The sequence below is a fragment of the Micromesistius poutassou genome, assembly GCF_964030765.1.
Source record: "Micromesistius poutassou genome assembly, chromosome: 18".
NCBI lineage: Eukaryota > Metazoa > Chordata > Actinopteri > Gadiformes > Gadidae > Micromesistius > Micromesistius poutassou.
The window spans coordinates 4,094,539-4,109,538 of record NC_140288.1 but is presented as its reverse complement, the minus strand read 5'-3'; the positions used below and the strand labels follow the sequence as shown (position 1 = coordinate 4,109,538).

The window sequence follows — 15,000 nt, the reverse complement described above, 5'->3', positions numbered from 1 at the left end:
AAAGATTGCCAGAAATGTCTCTGACAAACTCGTTTGACTCTCCCTGAAATAAAGTAACATTTTTTTTTAAAAGACACCTAGGTTGAGGCGGCGTCACCGCTAAGTAATGTCACAGGAATCGGTTGTCACGGCAACCGGGGAGAATGGAATGTAACCGCTGCACCCTCGCCCTCTCACAGTGCATACTACACTAAACCCTGTCCATGAACTACATTGTGTGTGTGTGTGTGTGTGTGCGCGTGAAAGAAAGCCTCACCTGTAAGGTTTAAGTGAGGAAAACAGATATTTACGGCTAAATTGTTCATAATGTTGTGACTTACCCTGACAAACAGATGGACAGACTTTCCATTATAATGTCGTTTTGACAATTACTCTAATTATGACAATAATTATGACGACAATAATAGTCATTGGAAGTCATAGTGGTAGCAGTAGTAGCAGCAGGAGACGACGTTGTACCAAAACAGTGAAGTTCAAACACAGTTCACCAATGTCTACATTGTGGTAACAACATTAGTGTGCGTGCATGCGTGTGCATGTGCGTGTGGGTGTGAGTGTGTTGTTCTGCTTTATTAGTCTGTGGTGGTCATGCAGAAATGAGCCGGCGAGAGCGAAAGAGCACGTGCAAGAGAGAGAGAGAGCGAGAGAGAGAGAGAGAGCGATGAATCACAGCAATGCATCGCTCCATATAATGCATGTATCCCGGGCGGCGGTGTGCTGTGTGTGCTGAGTGCATGTGTCCGGCTGATGGCTGGCGACACAGCGCTACATGTGCAGCCATCTGTCTGCTGCACATACATCCACAGCCAATGGGAGGATATACAGCCCCATGCATCACGCCGGCTCGGCTGTATACGGCTCTAACGTCAGTAAATCACTCGTTGTCCTCGTTGTGGTCGTCCACCACCACGCACCGCGGAGGGGCGGACGGACACACTGCCTTCTGAGCTGACCCGCTGAAGGCAGTGGCAGTCCGCAAGACCGGGGATACAACGTACAGTTTGAATGAGATTCATGAAGAGCCCGGCAACAGCCTTCTTCATACAAATGTGTGTGTAGAACATGTTTGTTCCGTCCGTCTATCCATCATCTGCATATCCAGACAACAAAATAAACCATCCATCCATCACAAACAAACTGTGTGAGCAGTTTGGTGCGTGTGTGCGTGTGCGTGTGTCCTTCTGTGCATGTCTGTGTCTGTGTGGTGTTTTGTGCATTCCTTTGTTGTTATAGATAGTGCATGTGTGTATATATAAGTGTGTGTGTGTGTGTGTGTGTGTGTGTGTGTGTGTGTGTGTGTGTGTGCGTGCGTGTCTGTATTTGTATGCAAAGGCCTGTGTGTTTGTGAGTGTGTGTGTGTGTGCATGCATGTTCATGCCGTGTGTGTCGGCCTAAGAATAAGCAAGGGTAAAATAAGGGTAACTGTGTCGCACATACAGACAGCCAGCCAGCCAGCCAGACAGACAGACAGACAGACAGACAGACAGACAGACAGACAGACAGACAGACAGACAGGCAATCAGACTGTGAGACAGTGAGACGGAGGCCAGCGGTGCTTGGGGTTTTAATATCCCTTTATCATTCCCACAATGCGTCCGTGCTGGCGCCAGACTGCCACACAGGAAATGTGGTGTGAGGCGATGCTATCAGCAAGCAGTCACCAGGCACCACCACACTGGCATCTCATCTCCCCGCTCCCCGCTCCCCCGGGCCTTATCGTCACCTAGCGGCCAGCTTGGATCCAAAGTAGGGCCGAACGATTCATCGCGTTCAAAACGAAAATCGCAATGTACCAGAACGCGAAATGCAAATCACAAAGGCTGCGATTAAAAAACAACAACAACAACAAAAAAACAACTATATGTATATGTTGACTGCTTCCAATGTTGTGTTGGTCATACTGAAGAATGATTTAATGCTTTTGAAGTAAATAACACCTGGTAGCAGTAGGAGAGGCACTTGCCTGTTCATAGACTAAAGAAGAAATATGAAGACAGAGAGACATAAGGAACTTAATACATTTTTTTAAAAATCGCATATTAAATCGCAATATTGGTCAAAATAATCGCAATTAGATTATTTCCCCAAATGTGCTGTGTGGGGAGGCACTGAATGAGAATTCCACAATAATCACGCCCCCCCCCCCCCCCCCCCCGCCTCCTCCCAGCATGGGGTATTTCATCACACACATAGTAGCCCATAGATTAATGTTAGCCTCATGTTGCTGTTTGTTTGTTTTGTTCTCTAGTCTGTTTTAGGGGAATGGCACACATGAAAATATACACACACAAACACAGACACGCAAACAAATTCACACACGCACACACACACACACACACACACACACACACACACACACACACACACACACACACACACACACACACACACACACACACACACACACACACACACACACACACACACACAGGAACATGTTTTGATGAACACACAGGTGCACACAGGTGTGCATATAAAACCTCAAAGACAGGCAACACACGCACTTGCACACCTATTTACACACACACACACACACACACACACACACTCTCAAGCAGCCATTTCCCCCCTGAGCTCCAACAGATATATCTCCTCATCCCGTGACTCAGACGCTATCAGTGGATTATAAATAGAGCCACGGCCACGCTGCCCTTAAGCACACATGGAACCTAACCGCACACGACCAGGGGAGACAGACAGGAAGCCACGCACACGCACACACACACACACACACACACACACACACACACACAGATGACTCACACATGGACCCAAAGCCATCGGTGGCGAGAACGAAATACAATAACATCTGAAATCCAAATAGACATCATCAAATTAGCAAGAAATCTGCCAAAATTTAAAAACAAAGGATTGATGAATCGGAGAATCCCCCTTCAGTTGAATCACAAACTGGATTAGATGAGATGGTAATCACAGTCTACTGTCTTAAACTGTAGAAAAACAATAGTACTAAATAGATGGATGGATAGATACGGCATCGAGGCACATATAGAAATGAAAAGAAAGACAGATTGATGAATGGATTGATAGGAAATCGAACGGCAGCACACATTAGGTCAAAAACAAAACATGGATGAACAAACACATTCAAATTCACGGCAGACTGAAAATAAAACACCAGTACCCAGATTAAAAATACACATCCATGTCAAATGAGAACCTGAATCCAAAGCAACAAAACGATCTGTATCAAAGAGCTGGGGACGGTTGGAACAACGGCACCAGTCCCTGGGGCCGGCCGCGCACAACCGGAAGAACACAGTCGAGTGTTGAGTCTGAACCACCAGGGAGACCACAACAGGGGGACGATATTACAGAGAAAAGAACCTCACAGAGGAAATCAGCCTGTCACTCCAACGGCCTCAAAACAATTCACAGCCGACCGACGGGAGACGTCGGCTCTGTGAAGGCAGGGGAAGCAGACAAATGGAGAGGCGGCGATAGTGTGTGTGAGAATGATAGAGGGAGAGAGAGAGAGAGAGAGAGAGAGAGAGAGAGAGAGAGAGAGAGAGAGAGAGAGAGCGTGAAAGAGATAGAGAGCAAGGGCAGAGAGGATAGAGAGAGGAGAGCGAGAGAGAGCGAGAGAGAGCGAAAGAGATAGAGAGCAAGAGCAGAGAGCAGAGAGAGAGAGAGAGAGAGAGAGAGAGAGAGAGAGAAAGAGAGAGCCCCAGAGAGACAGAGAGAGTCACAGAGAGAGGAGCGAGAGAGAAGAAAATGGGTTGAACAAGACGGAGGGATGTAGTGTAATTACCGTGGGCCCAGCCCAGCTGTGGGGCCCCGGGCCCTGATGGGGGGCTTTCACACGTTTCTGTAAGAGGAAGGGCATGTGGGCCCCGCGAGACACAGCGCAGAAAGACACACTGACGCCCTGTCTCATGTTTCATACAGTCTGTCTCTCTGTCTGTGAGTTGTTCCACCGTGCTACGTTCATATATATATATATATATTAGGGCTGGGCAAGTTAACTCGTTAATTACATGTTAACGCAATCTTATTTTAACGCGATTAATACAAATTGACGCATTAGCGCACAGCCTCTTTATTTGTTTCCACTTTGATTTTGAAAGGTTTTGCGCACAGAAAGTCAACATTCATGTCAGAACAAATTTTTGTTTTTAGTTCCACTTAGTGGAAAAAAAATCTCTTAAAATCACTTGGTCTAGTTTTTGCTTATTAAGTACATTTGGTATGAATGATAATGTGTCATTCCATTTGATTATCCCATTTTTATTTCAATTGGAGTGGATTTAAAATAGAAAAAAAAAAGTGTGATAAATTGCAATTAAAACTTTTAATTGTTGCCCAGCCCTAATATATATACGTATATACACATATATATATATATATACATACATATACGTATATATATACACACATATATATATATATATATATATATATACACACACATATATATATATATGATCCTGTGTTCTATATGAACAGTTATAGCGTATATGAGTTCTAAGTCTTCTATAGGGCACTAAGTGGTAAATATGGTCGATGTGTTATAAAGGGTTCTATAAGTTCCATATGTATGCATGTGTCCAAAGCATGCATTAATTACAATTCTATGTTCTATATGTTGTTTCATTCTATATGTTCCAATTCTATCACTCAACATGTTCCATGTCTTCTGTATATTCTAGCAATCTGTGTTCTAACATCCAATTGGTTTTTAGCTGCAGGCGTCCGTGTCTCTGCGTGCGTGCGTGTGTGCGTGCGTGCGTGCGTGTATGTGTGTAGCGCTAGTTGCTCCCCAGCTATCTGTGTGTGTGTGTGTGTGTGTGTGTGTGGGCCAGCTTATGAGTTGATTATCTGAAGAGCAGCCAGATGGTGAGTGGCCTACCTTCCCTAATGTCGGTCCACATGCCGGCGTGTCTCACAGCAACGACACCTGAACGCCTCCACCGCGGTGCCCTGCTCTGTTTATACGGCGTTCTGCGTCCGCCCGCTGGCCCGGTGCCTCGTATTAAAACATGATCATCCTATCACTTAACACGTTTCAATCTGCCAGCCTCCGACTGGTCTATACCTTTCCATCTGGAGTTTTATGAGTCTCTCTTTATGGAGCAGACCCTTTGATTTAATATAGGTCCCTCTTTTCCAGCATGGTCTAATAAAGAGTTTATATATATATATATATATTAAATATTATATTAGAACTTGTATTTTATAGAATCTACGGATTATGGGGTATCTCTCACCAGCCTTAAAACATTGGACAAGCAGGCGTCTTGCTCCTTACCGGTACTTTAAAATACCCTAAAATATTTTATTGTGACCTCAAGTCTGTGAAACTTTACAAAAACTGGACAAAAGTATTACACTGCAAAAAAAAATTGGAATAGTCCAAAAAAACATTCCCTCCACGCACAAACCTGAGGAATGAGGTTGACCTCCACTACAGGTCAACGCTCCCTCTCTTCCTCTCGTTTCCCCGAGATCCCCAGAGAACGACCCACCAACCAGAAGAACCTCCGACAAACCGTCTGAGGTCCGGACCAGCGCGGTCCACTGGACCGAGGCTCACAGAGACCCCCCGGCTGGCAGCGGTGTGAAGGGGTCGAGGCAGTAACAGAGGGCCTGGCTTTTGTTCCTCGAGCGGTGGAACAAAAATGCCCTCAGGCCGGAGACAGGCCGGGGCGACGCCCCAGAGAGGATCTGCCCGTCCACAGAGCATTTTGTACATCGTGACTGGGAGAAGGAGTGAAGAAGGAGAAGAAGGAGAAGGAGAAGGAGAAGTGAAGAAAAAAAAGCGGCGAGATGCAGTTGGCTTTGGTTAGCGACTCCCGGGAGATAAGCCATGAGTGATGGTGTGAGGCTGATTTAATTCAGCGCGTGGGGCTGCCAGGCGGAGCAGGACCCCAGAAGATTACCGTCAGCGCACTGCGGGACGGAGCTTAGCTCAGCTGTTGGTTGGAGGAGAGTTAGGAGGAGACAGTTTACACGCCTCCTGCAACCAGGAAACAATAATGAAAGAAGCACACGAGGCACACCTTCACTGTGCACCGCATAGATTTGCATTTAGCAATTTAGCAGACGCTTTTATCCAAAGAGGCGGGCGCTCAGATACATCTTTGCTCTAGAAGAGTAAGAGGTAGGCTGTGGACATCGGGGATCAAACCCAGTACCGTTTCGTCTGAGGGTGGAGCGCCCGGGATTCCCGGCAGAGAGGAGAGGAGAGGAGAGGAGAGGAGAGGAGGGGCGGAGGATGGAGTGACCCAACCCCCGCGGAGGGCGGTGAGAGGAAAAAAGGAAACGTTTTTCTCGGCAGAACGAGCGCGGAGCTGGGAGGGGGTGAGGCGGTTGCCATGGTTACACGTTACACCTGCGGGACCGGGACACGGCGGAGCAGGTGGTGAAGGTAAAGATCAAAGCACCTGTCACTCATCCCCAGACAGTTGGTCTCCTCCGGGCAGGGGCGGAGCCTGAGGGAAGGCTAATGGATGACCTTTGGGGAGGGTGTATATATATATATATAGAACGCTACCGCTGCGGCTCCGCATCGCAGAGACAACTGTTGTTCCACAACGTCCTTTCAGGCTGGCTTTGTGTTGCCGGAGGACCTGTGCCCTACTACATTCACCGTGCTTTTATGAGAGGCAGACCTCGAGTGAATGTTGAGTTGGACGCCGTTAAGAAGCAGCGAGAGGTTAGGCGTCTTTAACCCGGAACCTTTCATCTGCAAACACCCGGACCACTACGCACCGCCGCCCCTGTGCCAGGGCTTTGCCATATCACACCGTGAGTGCAGCAACGCACACGAACAACTGTTAATACTAAATGTGCCACAATATTTAGCCATTTTGACACTTTAACACATTTATCCACTGTTGTGTTTGTTATTTTTTGATCCATTTCATTAATGAACAGGCAGGGTGAGGACATCTTGCACAACGGGGCCTGCAGGTAGACCGTGGCTATGGGGTATTCAAACGTACAACATATTGTCTGGTAGGAATTGGACTACGACGATTACTGACACTACCACCATCACTACTACGAATACTACTATTACTAGTAGTGTACACAGTGGTGTACAACCCCATTCAGATGACCCTGAGTATGAAGAGAAACCCAAAGTTACAGAACAATATTCAGCTTCCAGAAACGATCAGCCTGAAAGCAAAGCCTTATATTTAAACACGTTTAGGATAAGTACTAGTAAGTGAAAGAAATCATGAAAATAATAGAGATACATGAGACGAGAGAGAGGGCTAGATGAAGGGAGAGATGTAATAAATAAAGATAAAGAGAGAGGGAGAGGGAGAGGGAGAGAGAGAGAGAGAGAGAGAGAGAGACAGAGAGAGAGAGAGAGAGAGAGAGAGAGAGAGAGACAGAGAGAGACAGAGAGAGAGAGAGAGAGAGAGAGAGAGAGAGTGTAGTCCTGGGATCATGTGATCAGAGTGGACAGCTGCGTTGGAGTCGGAGGAGCATGCGTTTCCCACAATGCCCCTGATGACAGAAGGAGGTTCTAATGAACTCCTTACGGCTGCTAGTGCTGCACGCCATTACAGACACACACACACACACACGCCCCCCCACACACACACACGCACACACACACCTGGCTATAACCATGTGGCATGTGGGATACCCCATGTGCGAACACACACACACACACACACACACACACACACACACCTTAAATGAGACTCATAAACAGGTCAGAGGCGCTGGTGGGGGGGGGGGGGGCTCCCTGAGAGCAGCGTACGGCCGGATGTGAACGGTACGATCTAGGGATCGACCCATATGGATTTTTTTTACGGCCGATACCGATACCGATTTCTTTTCATCAGCCTTACAGCCGATGACCGATACGCCGATACCGATTTTCCTGAGCCGATATTTGGAGGCGATACTGCTTTTGCTCCCTCGATTTACATCATAAAAATGACACGACGATGATAACAAATGTTACAAGTCTCAATCTAAAAAAGGAACATTTATCGACCTGTCTGTAAATCATGCCGGGAAAAGAAAATCAGCAATGCCGATGTCAAAACAAAACGCAAATATCGGCCGATCACTAGTAAGAACCTTATTGACCAGACGGTACAACACAGTCACATTCCAGATGAATCCGTCCCTCTGTCTCCAGCTTCACCTGCTGCTCTGTCCACACAGATGAAACGCCTTTTAGTCAGCCCTGTGTCTCCTGCCCTCATAGCACACACCAGGCCTGCTGCTGAGAGGGCCTGGTGATAGTGTGCTCAGGGTAGAGCTGAACACACACACACACACACACACACACACACACCATACACAAGCGCACCTACAGGTACACACACAACATACACACACACACACACACACACACACACACAGAGGTACACACTCACACACACACACACACACACCATACACAAGCGCACCTACAGGTACACACACACACACACACCCCCCCCACACACACACACACACACACACACACACACCCCCCACACACACACACACACACACACACAGGTACACACTCACACACACATCATACACAAGCGCACCTACAGGCACACACACACACACACACAGGTACACACACACACACCATACACAAGCGCACCTACAGGTACACACACACACACACAGGTACACACTAACACACAGACACACAGACACACACACGCGCACCTACAGGTACACACACACACCATACACAAGCGCACCTACAGGTACACACACACACACACACACTCAAGCGCATGTAGAAACACACACATACACATACGCACACATTAACTGCACACAAACCCAAGCATTTCAGCCATAAAGAGCATTCCTTCAGTTCTTGACTGACAGCTCATGTCACAGAGTAAACAAGTATAATGAGCAACTGTATATTTTTATCTTAAGATTACGGCTGGGTGCTATTCTTTTTGGTTGCAACAACAGCAAGAAAATGATTGATTTTCTTGCTGTGTGTGGGCGTCTGTTGTGAATATTCTGACATCAGCGGGTTATGAGTTGGCGTAGTGCTAAGCTAGCCTAGCATAGCTCCTAAGCATAATGCTTTTTGTCTCCTTGCTACACCGTAGCCTGTATCTTTTTAATATGTGGTTCAATGACCCACGCAATTGGTCAACTGTATCTAAAAAGTCGATTTTTGTTAGCATTTAACCAAGAAAATGTCACAACGTGTCAGTTGTCCGAGTTGTGAGGTAGGTCAGAGCTGGGGAAACGTTATCTAGGCGGGTGCCAGTCAAACCAGGAGCCGTTACGTTTTGCAGAGGTCAAGGAATCTCTAATAAATGAAATATATATATATATACACCTCTTCTCCGTACCTTGCTGGGGGAATTACTCTTACTTGAACTGATCAAGTGTTAAACAGTCGTGTGAATAACCAATAATATATCATTTGGGGGCAGAGGAGAGTCACACTCAGTGATTTACTTTCTTACCTTATTTTACTTCGACCATCAACATATGCGAGTACTGCTTCATACGCATGTTGTAAAAAAACGTGCAGCCTGCAACATCCACCCTGTTTCCATTGAACATTCACGGAGAAGTAGGAAAATGTAAGTCATTTTTTCCAAACAGAGAACGCAAATCCAGGACCAATCACGTCAGGGGGCCACTATTTTCCGTGACGGTTCTGCAGGAAAAAGAGGGGATGTTGCAGACCACGGTTTTCCCCCTAGATCATGCGTACGAGACTACTTGTTAAGGATCAGTAAATGGCAGAGTGGGACTATTTGGGAGTATGTCGTGGGACGAGCAGCGCTGGAACTCCAGTGTCAACAGGACCAGTGTCATGGGTCGCAGCGCGTGCATCAGCGGAGCCAGAGCAGAGCTGGAAGGAGGGCTGACAGCCGGCCCGTCACCGGGAGTGACGGAGTCCCAGGGGACATGTAGAGATCTCAGGTATGCTGCCTCCACCGGCTGAATTAGATTTTCCTTGTCACTCTCTTTGTGACAGTGGTGGGGGAGTCAATCCTAGGTGCCAAAATAGTTTTTTTTACCAGTCCGGTAAACAAAAAAAACCAGACCGGCCCAGGTCCCTGTACAACATTCACTCGATCAAAACCAGCTGCTTCCTACACAGTGGAAAATTAAAGTGCACGTGAAGTGTCCCAGATTCATCACCCCCTATGACGCCTTGTAAGCCCAGAAACCGCCATGAAAAGATGCTGCAAAAGAACACAGATGCTAAATAAAGATAGCAGTAGCACCCATGCTACGATAACGCTACCAGAAATAATGTGTGACAGCTCTGCCTCAGGGTTAAGGCAGAGGTTTTCCCTTCGATAGAAACCATAAACCATGCGCACCAACGATACATGTATTCAAATAAATAACCATATCAACTACACTGACCATGCAATCCAACAGTACCACACATATCATGATATTGTTGTAACAGGTTGGCTTGTAAAATTAGTTAAATACGTGCCGTAATTGTACTATTGTCAATATTAACAAAAGTATAGATAAACAAACTGTATATAGAAGCTATATCTACACACAGAGGCCTGTGGCTACTAGCAAATCTGCCATAATGTGACAATTCTAACGAACCGTGTCAGTGTTGTAATGAGGAGGTTATTCAGGAGACCCTGCGGAGCTTTGTCTCACACAGAGAGGAGGTGGGGGGGGGGGGGGGGGGAGAAGGAGGAGGGGGAGGAGGGAGGAGGGGGGGAGGGTGGGAAGAGGAGGAGTGGGGGGATGAGGAGGAGGTGGAGGAGGAGGAGGGGCAGAGGAGGGGGAGGAGGAGAAGGAGGGGGAGGAGGAGGGGGAGGAAGAGGGGGGGGGGGGAGGGGGGGAGGAGGAGGAGGGCGGATGAGGAGGAGGTGGAGGAGGAGGGGGAGGAGGGGGGAAGAGGGGGAGAAGGAGGAGTGAAAACGGGTAGGGGGGAGATGAAGGAGGAGAATGAGAAGGGGGAAGAGGAGGAGGAGAAGAAGGAGGTGGAGGAGGAGAAGGGGGGGGGGGGTAGGAGGGAAGGCCAGAATAATATGGTTGTGCAACATCCTATCATGAGATAATTGGAACGGAAATACTCATCATACTATCTCATGACGTCAAACTGCAATGAAATCACAGAAGCTCTTGACATCACCCGGGAACAAAATCATTCTTAAAGTGATTCTGGCCAAACTTTTTTTTTTTCCACACAGAGGATCACTGTGTGCATACTGAGCTTTGCTCGAATGAAAATGCAGTTTGCGATGCCGGGTGTGGAAGTGCAGGGCTATATTAACTCCTACTGAATGAATTAACTGGTGATGGCTTTCACCACACAACCACGGATGACCACTGATTGGATTTATTTATTCATTACGTGCAGCGTAAAAACCATCCATTGTGTTGCCATGCTGCGTCACATCAGCGCGGCACTGTGAGGTCATTCATTCAAGAGTTCTCTGGGGTGGGTTCCGGTTTTGAGGGCTGCTCAGCCACACCTAGAGAAAGAGACCAGCCGCACAAACACAAGACTGCGCGCGCCAGGCTTCCGTATTCCGTGTAGCGCCTTCAGCGGATCGGGGACGTGGTCGGCTGTGGGCGTTCTTGCCACAGAGGTGTCACGCCGCGTCAACCGTCCCATGTATTTCCTCCGCTAGTATTTGTTGAAATGCAAAACTGCCGATGTCTGTCAATCACACAGGACGAGTGGTTGCCACCCTTAAAGGGGACGTAGTACACCACCAGGTGTGAGTGTGATGAGCTGTTACGAGCCGTTTTTGAAAATGCGGCTTGTAATGGCTGATCACACTCCCACCTGGTGGTATACTAACACGTATGTCCCCTTTAACTTTTCAGTATTGAATGCTGGGGCTTAACCACAGAGCTCAGCAGATGATTGGTTGGGCGAGGACACCCAACAGGCCCGCCTCGTTATCCGTGTCCCGATCTACTATTGGGCCAAGCTCAGTAAGTAACGACCCACCACTCTGACCTCAGTCTAGGGGCTAACGGGTTAGCCACGCTAGTGAGGAGCATGCCCAGTGCGTCGAGACAGCTTACAAGCTCTCTGGTGCAGTTCAATGGACCTGTGTTTGCCCTGGGGGCTGAGCAACCCCAACAAGGACTGGAACCAATCAGAATGCTCAGAGGAACCCTGTAGGTGGACAGCAGGAGCTTATTCAACATTCAACACAAAGAGAGAGAGAGACCCAGCCTGGCTATTGCCAGACTCAAGCTCAATCGTAGATTGCATTGTTGGGTCTGGGGAGGCTGCTGTCGTTTTCTCTCAGCACAAGGCGTGATCAACGGGGCCTAGTTCAACTGACTCTGTACGCAATTGGCTGCTCAGTCTAAGAGAGAGCGGTTCTGAACCCAGGACGGTCTGAGTGTAGTAGCACTGTGGCCGTCTCGTCTCATCCTACCTTGTTACGATTCCCACTATGCACTCACACTGTCATATGCACTCTATCCACGCAGAGAAATGTATTCATGAATTTTCTTCTTTTTGAATATAGATCTCACCGCGTATTGTTACAACCTGGCTGCGGGTTGTGACAAACCAAACCACGAGGAATCACACGTACTTAATAAACGGAAACGGAAAGTATTTATTTGTAAATCAAGCTATTCATTTGGTGTGAAAATCAGAAAGTCAGTCTGTGGTGGCATGGGCGTATGAATGAACTGGGGGGGGGGGGGGGGGGCGGGGGGGTTAAAACAAGGACAAACCAAATCAGGAGTAGGAGCATAATGCACAGAGGAGGACGGACATGTGGCCCAGCGTGGCTGCCGGCTGAGCGCCCGCAGAGAGAAGGAGCTGGCAGGGCGACAGCCCTCATATACCAAAGTACATCGATGCCGCATCGCATTGAGTTCTCCCACCCGCCGCTGCCACGCCGCAAAGTCGCCGCCATGTTTGGAGGCAATGACTGGTGTGATCTGGGGAGGGCCTTTGTAGGCCGAAACGTTATCACCGATTATAGATTCATACAATTGGAACTCGAAGTGTGCGGCACCTTTTCTTACATTGGAGGCAATGACTGGCCGGTAAAGACAAGTAGACGTGGGAGCGGCGTTCTTTCTGGATCATGAGCCCTATAAGTGTTACTATTTCTCAATCTATTTGAGGAAACAAAAACCAAGGCCTGAAACAAAAAGCAACAAGGCAGGAAGGGGCGGGGCGGGGCGGGGTCGTAATAAACATACAGTAACTGTGCGCTTGAACGTAGCCTCACGCACTAAATACAAACACTAACCGCTTGTTACGTTATGACTCCGTAAACTCCATCCAGTTGTCCTAATCCTTCTTGCGAAGCAATTAGAATCTCCTAAATTGACTGCGTTCTTTACTTCAGCTCAACCTCACCAGAGTAAGGGGGCTGTGGGCAAAAGCGTCGGAGGCAGACTGACTGAACGACTCCGTGTTTCGGCCGGCTGTGGGGCTTCGGGCCAGCCGCTGGGCAACAGAAACACCGGCTTCAGAAGTCGCTCTCAGACATGGCGTGGCGCGTTGTGTCCGACAAGACGTGGGAGGCCCCGAGAGCCCATTTATAAAACGCACTCAGCGTCTGTTTGTAGTGTAAATGCAGCCGCGTCGCCGCCGCTCTTTATGCCCGATGCAAAAGCTTTGAGTGGTTGTGATGAAAGTCAACCTGATTCAAACGCGGGGGAAACAACGAGATCTCTCAGACGGTGGCCTGGATCGATGACGTGCGACTGGGTAGGTAAGAAATACACACAAGCGCTGGTTAGGAGCTGATTGTCGCTGCTACAGACGTAGGTAAACAGTGGGTTCTGGAGCTCTGCTCGTTTCCATTAGGACTCCTATGACGACTGTTTATCACGCACTCTGACGCTACCTGTCAGAGCGTGTTTTTCAACCCTCTTGAGAAAATGGTGCGCTTGAGAATATGATTATGGGGTGTGTGTCCATATCGCCGTTGGATTCATCACAGTTGATTTTCAACATTAATAACCGTATCCTCTCGCTGCCGTGAAATGAGCGCTATTCCCCAAAGACGGTATGAATCGTTCCAGGGACGGTTGATAGTGACGTTGGCCGACAAGTGCTTGAACAGGAAAAAAAAAATGCACAGAGTAAGGTTGGAAACAACTTTGGTATGTACGAAGATGGGAAGGCAGAAAAAAGCATGCGTTTTCCCAGTGTCCCCACTGTTAAAACCATCCTAAAGAAAACCAGCAACGATAGCTTGCACACTAGAATCTCCCTGGACACAGCGGGTTTCCCCTCCTGCTCGCGCAGAACACAGAACTAATGACTAGTGCCTCCGCCTCTACAGAAACCATCTGTGCAATATTAGGAGCGCCGAGGAGGACCGGAGGAGGAGGAGACTGTGGGTGTTCGGGGTGGTTAGGTAAGAGCTGGTGGCTGAGGACGGGGAACAAAATGGCTGAGCGTGTCCGTGATGGTGAAAACGGGAACATTGCAGGAACACGACTGACATGCATCAACGCCGACACGCGCCAACGGCGTCTGACAGATCCGGCCTGCAATCGGATGGAGTTGACGCACACACACACACACACACACACACACACGCAAACGCATGCACACACACACACACACTTCCACACAGGTAAGTACACGCACTCACATGTGCGCACGCATACACACCCCACACCCAAAAACACACACACACACACACACACACACACACACACACACACACACACACACACACACACACACACACACACACACACACACACACACACACACACACACACACACACACACACACACACACACAGAAGTACGCGCTCACACATGCGCACACACACACACACGTTGGTTCACCTATTGTATTGTGACAACTCAACACACTTTTTTACTACATTTCATGGTGATTTGTTCTAATTATAACCCCGCCCCCCCCCTCCAACACAAGACGCACACACACTCACACACCACACTAATGTTATTCATTCAACAAAAAGCAACGTTATAAACACATAATTGTGTCTCTTTCGGCTGTTTAAACGCTTTGAAATAGACCCATTGGGAGGTTGGGGGTCTTTTCAATTTCAGCATGACGGGGACAAATTAAAAAT

The 15,000-nt window shown here is 48.1% G+C and overlaps 1 protein-coding gene across 1 annotated transcript in view; it reads right to left on the bottom strand.

Annotated features, from left to right (window-relative positions):
* cacna1bb (calcium channel, voltage-dependent, N type, alpha 1B subunit, b) overlaps positions 1-15,000 on the bottom strand; it is a gene marked incomplete at its 3' end in the record, with an annotated part of 103,149 nt that overhangs the window by 70,239 nt on the left and 17,910 nt on the right. The gene's annotated exons all lie outside the window — the stretch shown is intronic.